General features: G+C 39.6%; 1 long non-coding RNA gene across 1 annotated transcript; it reads right to left on the reverse strand.

Moving 5' to 3' along the window:
• Window positions 1–202: 202 nt before the first annotated feature.
• On the reverse strand, window positions 203–3,224 carry LOC121372283. Its single transcript, XR_005957912.1, has 2 exons — window positions 2,961–3,224; window positions 203–977 (listed from the first exon to the last, which is right to left on the reverse strand). It is a non-coding gene; the product is annotated as an uncharacterized LOC121372283 (long non-coding RNA).
• Window positions 3,225–6,147: the final 2,923 nt, after the last annotated feature.

The raw sequence follows: 6,147 nt of genomic DNA on the forward strand, positions 1-6,147 counted from the left end.
AAGAAAACCACTGTTAAAATTGTGTCAAATTCCAAAACATTTCTAACTCACATCCACCTGGTAGTGGCACTTATGGTCGGTTTTATGTAAAAACCTTCAAATTATTTTCTAACAGGAAGCTTGGCTTTGGTGTGTTGCAATACAATTGTCACCCTAAATAGTTTGATTATGCTATAATAATATAAAATAATTAAAAGAAAAATTATTTTAATGTTTTATTATCACATACGTATACCCACAATATCAAACTTGATATCTGGTTCCATTCATCAGTTTAATGATTAATGGATTTATTTATCTGTCATCCAAAATGTCCAACACTGTATTTCTGAATAAGAAAACGTCCAAGGGATATTTACAAGGGATATTCACACATCAAACACAGTTGTTAGGTAATTATTTCCACTTTCACTTCAATTGTCCACACTATTGGACATAGCATATTCAGAACTTCAGTCACATGTATACACTTCACAACTCATTTTATAGATACAAGCTTTCTTCTAAAATATAAGAGTAACAAGTGTAAACAATTCTAAAGATGTTACACAAGATATAATACCATTCAGAGAAGATATCTGGAATATCAAATATTTTGTAATCAAAACTCTACCAGTACATGAGCAGAGACCGCTTGCACATGTGCATGTCCTACATATATTTTGGTATCTTTTTAAACTTTGTGCCTTTCAGATGGTTAAAAATAAAATTGTAATCCATTTCTACTAAAAAAAAAAATGAACTGATATAATGTGATATAATATTATACAATATATCCATAAACATGTGCAAGACTAAGAGACAGGATCTTATGTCTTTGTTATTATTCAGGTTAACAGTACAGTACATTGAAGTGCTGATGCTGACACTGTACATCATAATCACTTTTCATCTGGAATCCCTGCAGATCTTTTCAAAACCGCCATACATTGTTTGTTTGTGTTACTTATCTTCTGAGATGGTGGTATTCCCAGCTTCTGTGAAAAGAAACCAAAACAAATTAGTTTAGAGGCTGTTAAAAAATTACTTAATTTATTTATAAATACCAAAGTAACAAAAAAAGAAGAAGCCACTAAAATATGTGTGTGTTTCCGGTTTCCCAAACTACCCTAATTTTATATAGCAACCCTGAAATATTTTTAGCCAAAAAAAATTAAAATCATGATCCCTGATTTTATTTTCAATCAGTAATCTAGATTCAGAACACCTGGTCTGATTATGGTTTCTCGGTTTGATTTGATTTAAAAAAAAAAAAAAAAAAAAAGTTCCTACCTACCTACCATATTTTTTTCCAAGGATAAAACCTGAAACACTCTTTTTTTCTTTTTTTTTTAAGGTCTGATCAAATTGCATCATAGTTATCAAGAATTACAAGGCTGACAAGAGAAGTACATAATTTTAGTTGGGCCAATGGTCTCAAGTGTTATAAAATATTTTTCTGAACACAAATTCCCCCTTCCCATAAAGGCAATTTTAAGTTTAATAACATATAAATAAAATATAACATTCTTTGCACTTTTTCAAATTTGCATTTTTGCAAGTGGATTACTATATAAAATGTTACGTCACTGAAGTGTACTTTTAAGCCGAAAGTAAATACTTTGCATTGTGAATGTCCATGTACGGAATAGCATCTATATGGAAAAGGTACAGAGTATATGCACTGTACACATCAATACTCATGCACAGAAAAGCACACAAAATTGCATTAGTGAAAAGCAGGCCTTAGAAATGGTTATGTCTCATACACACTATGGCTAAGCTGCTTAGTTAGGAATAGTTCATCAAAGTAAACCTCAAGCATACAGCATATCGTCAATGTTTATCTTGATGAATCAAGTTATGAAGAGAATTATAAAAATAGCTGGATTCTGTATCCTTTCATTTCATTTCAACTTATTTTTGTGCTTATATCCAATTACGGTTCAAGCACGCTGTCCTGGGCACATACCTCAGCTATCTGGGCTGTCTTTCCAGGACAGTGAGTTAGTTGTTAAGAGGGAAGAGGGTGTAGTGGTCTTACACCTACCCACCAAGTCGTTAAAACTTGCTCTGGGTGGGAGCGGTACCAGGTTGTGAAGCCTGTACCTTTCAGCCTTATGTTCAATGGCTTAACCACAACACCACCGAAACCGGTTGTCAGTATCCAAGACTCAAGCGGGCAGGTATTGAGTTTGCTCCCCTTTAAAGCAATGCAGATGCTGAAATGGTTACAAGTCCTTCCTTCTCCCTCACCTAAGCAGTGTGAAGTAGTGTGTCCACTTGAGTGTATGCAGATAACACAATAATCCAACACAACAAAATAACATAGGGCAGTGTCCATTTGTCTGGTGTGGAGTGCAGTCCAGCGTGCGGTTGCGGATACGTTTATGCTGACCGGATAATGTAGTGGTTGGTTTGGAGTGTCACGAAGCGTAGCTGAATGTGGGTGCTGTCGGGTTTCTTTCTGTAGTAAGTGTATTAGTGATTAATATGTGGATTTTTTTGTATCACTTAACTCGAAAATGATTGATGTAAACGTATTTGACGTCAAACATAGGATTGTTGTGGTATTAGAGTGGGACTCGTTGCCTACCGTTTGGTAGTCAGGAATTGCCAAAAAAAGACATAGGTTGGTCTCTGACTGTAATGAGAGCGTGTTTATGTCCAAATGTCCATCTAGCTCTCTTACAGTCAGAGTACTCGGGCTATTGCATAGCATACCTTCAAAATGGACACACAATTTAAATACCTCATAACAACCCCAGCTTCATTCAATGAGTAGAATTAAAACAAAAACAGCTGGTACTATATGAGATGATATATGATAAGATGATATATGATATGATATGATATGATATGATATGATATGATATGATATGATATGATATACGACGTCGTTTGACAAGAGCGCTGGGAATTTGTTTTTTTAACAGGCGAGCTAACTTAGATCCAATGTACACCACTATGACCAACTTTACCTTTCTCATCGCTTCATCCGATGGCGTTACCATCGCAAACAGCGAATACCCAACGAATGTGCATGTCGCAAGGTAAAACACTGAACGAGTTAATATATACATTATTTCTTTACATTTATATGAAAATACAACACTCAAACATTTATACTAGATCATGCTGCAAGGGAAACAACTTTCACAAATTACTTCCCCTTCACTCTGACGCAATCTTTATTCATTATCGAACTTTAAACTTTTAGACCTTCGTTCAAAATTTTATGTCGAAATTACTTCTTTAAAAAAAAAAAAATAAAAAAAAATAATTAAGTAGTCCGATCCTCTCTTCTTTCTCGTATTTATTTTTGGACTGTCCTTCTAAAATGCTCAAAATTATATCAATATTCGGCCGAGCAGCCAATTATTTTATTTTTGGCTTATTAACTTTTTTATTTTATTTTTAAAAATATGTTAACGTTTTCACTAATTTTCAAAATTCGGCCCATTTTCAAATCTACCCCCCCCCCCCCCCCCCCCCATCCCTTTTGTCCCGGACCCAGTCACTGGCGAAGTCACAAATTGTGCCCGGGAGAGACGTGCTTGAACCTTAATTAGAGACAGGCACGTTAATATGTTATCCAATACGATATTATTTATCTTTCATACCCTCTTCAGTTCAACTATTGGACATGGAATTCTTCTTCTGCGTTCAATCTTTTTACGGCCGTCATATCAGTAATCCGGATGTGGCGATAAAGTTTGCCATCTTTCGGAGGTCGTCGACAGGTTCCCAGAGTTTGGTGTTGAGGGACGTGTCTTCCGTCCAAACTCTCTGTCGGATTTCTTCTAGGTGCGGGCAGGTTTGTAGAACGTGTCCCGGTGTTTGCTCTTCAGCACCACATTCACATTGGGCCACCTCTGCAAGTCCCATCCTTTTTAGGTGCTTCTTTAGGCCACGATGTCCAGTGCGAAGACGAAAGATTAAAAAAAATTCTTTTCTGTCTAGTTGATTAATGCTGTCACAGTCAGGGCTGTATCCACCATTCCTCGTCTTCCAATCACATTTGAATTTTTGCTTTAGAATTGTCTTGGCTTCATTGTATGATATGGAAACGTTGGGTTCTGGAAGGCAGCTGCCTGCTTTGGCCAGTAGGTCGGCCATTCCGTTGCTTGCAACTCCTACATGTGCAGGGATCCACTGTAGTATCACCTTGCAGCTTTGATTAAGAGCATTCAGTTTTTCTTGCAGTTGTCTAATCAGTTCTGAGGGTCCTGATGAAAGTGACTGAAGAGCTGACAAGGAATCTGTTAGAAGCACTGTATTCTCTTTCTTTCCTTTCTTTATCAAAAGCTCTGTCGCGGCAATCAGGGATTGCAATTCTGCTCTGTAGTTCGAGCTTAGCTCACCAACTGGAATGGAGAGGGAGGCTGAGGAGCCATCTATATTACTTATCCACCTTTTCGTATAGCATTCTCCGCTGAGCCATCTATAAATGCCTGGATCCAGGTTGTCTTTGGATATCGCCTGTCTATCATTCCTAGGGTAAGTGCCAGCTGTTACATATGCACTGTAACATCCAATTTGATTTCTGGGAGATGGTGTGTTGGTGACCAGACATTTGGAGAAAGTTTTTCATATTGACTGGCATTTTGCATGAGCACATCAGTATGCATTTTTTGCAGATCCTTCACATAGTGGTTGACACTGCCTTTTCAGTCTGGTTTTTTGTCATGTCCTGGAGCTTTTGGTGTGTGTGGGGGGGGGGGGGGGGGGGGTGACGACAATCTTTTAATCTTTTCTCCTTGGATGAGGACCTTATATTCTCACCTGGACTCCAGGGGCTCAAGGTCTGGGTTTTTTTTAGGGTTTTTTCATTTCTCTGATTGGAGTGCTCTTCATATCACCAAGGATGATTCTGAGGCCCCTGTGCTGCAGGTTATCTTATTTCTGTTTGCTTTTGAAGCAGTTGTCCAGGTTGGAGAGGCATATTCCATGGTAGGTCTTATAGTTCCAGTGTATACCTGCTTGAGGATCTTGGAGTTGGCACTCCAGTAAGTCCCAGCCAGTGTCTTCATTAATGACAGTTTCCTGACAGCTCTTGCCTCTGTGGCATCAATGTGAGACTGCCATGTCAGCCGTGTATCTAGTGTCAGTCCAAGGAAAGTTGGTGTGTCTGATTGTGGCACTGGCTGGTCTTCAAGTTTTAGCTTCCCTTTCTCCTTTTGAATGGAGAGGGAGAAAAGTGTTGAAACTGGGCTTTTTGGTTGAGTTGGATTATGTAGGTTGCAGTTGATGTATGCTCCTCGGAGCTTCATACAACAAGGTCATCAGCATGTGAGGTCATTTATGTAGACCAGGAACAGGGTTGGTGATATCACACTTTCCTGGGACACTCCTCTCATTTTGACGATGTTGCCGACTATGCTATCTACCTCCACGCTTGCAATGCGTTGGTACAGGTAATCACTCAGCCATCTGTGCATCATCCCACTGACACCTGCTTCCAGAAGTCTGAGCATCAGCAGGCGCGTGCGCAGGGGTGGTAGGTGGGGGTTAGTTTGGGGGTCGAATCCCCCACCCCCACCCCCCCGCTCAAGGCGATTTTTTTTCATATCCCGATTTTTTACATTCCTGTGAATGGATATGGAAGTACTGAGATGTTATCGGGCTTCGCCAGACACCTCGACCCACCCTTGAAAAATTTCCTGTGCACACCCCTGAACAGCCCGTCTTTCCAAACTGTGTCAAAGGCCTTTGACAGGTCAAAGAAGACTGCTGATCTTCTGTACTATGGTGCTGTCGGTAGGCTATCTTTCCATCAGTTTACCCACGCAGCTGAGGAGACTGATTGGCCTGTAACTTCTGGCCTCTTGCTTGTCTTTTCCTTTTTTAAGGATAGGTCTGACGTGGGCTTCTTTCCACTTTGCTGGGACTTTCCCTGTATGCCAGCTTTGATTTAAAATATTCAAGAGGGTTCGCTTTGCCCCAGCTCCGAGGTGTTTTAGCATTTCATTTGTGGTTCCGTCAGGGCCTGGTGCCTTCTTCTGTTTGAGCTTTCCCAGTGCATCTTCAAGCTCATGTAGGCTCAAACAGTTTGTCATGCAGGAGCTAATCTCTAGGTCTGAAGCTTTCTTCAATTCTCTTATCTTTTTTTATGACTTCCCCTAGTCTACCTGATGTTTGCTGCTGCTTTCCCTGTGACAGTGCCTT

The sequence above is a fragment of the Gigantopelta aegis genome, chromosome 4 (assembly GCF_016097555.1).
Source record: "Gigantopelta aegis isolate Gae_Host chromosome 4, Gae_host_genome, whole genome shotgun sequence".
Lineage (NCBI taxonomy): Eukaryota > Metazoa > Mollusca > Gastropoda > Neomphalida > Peltospiridae > Gigantopelta > Gigantopelta aegis.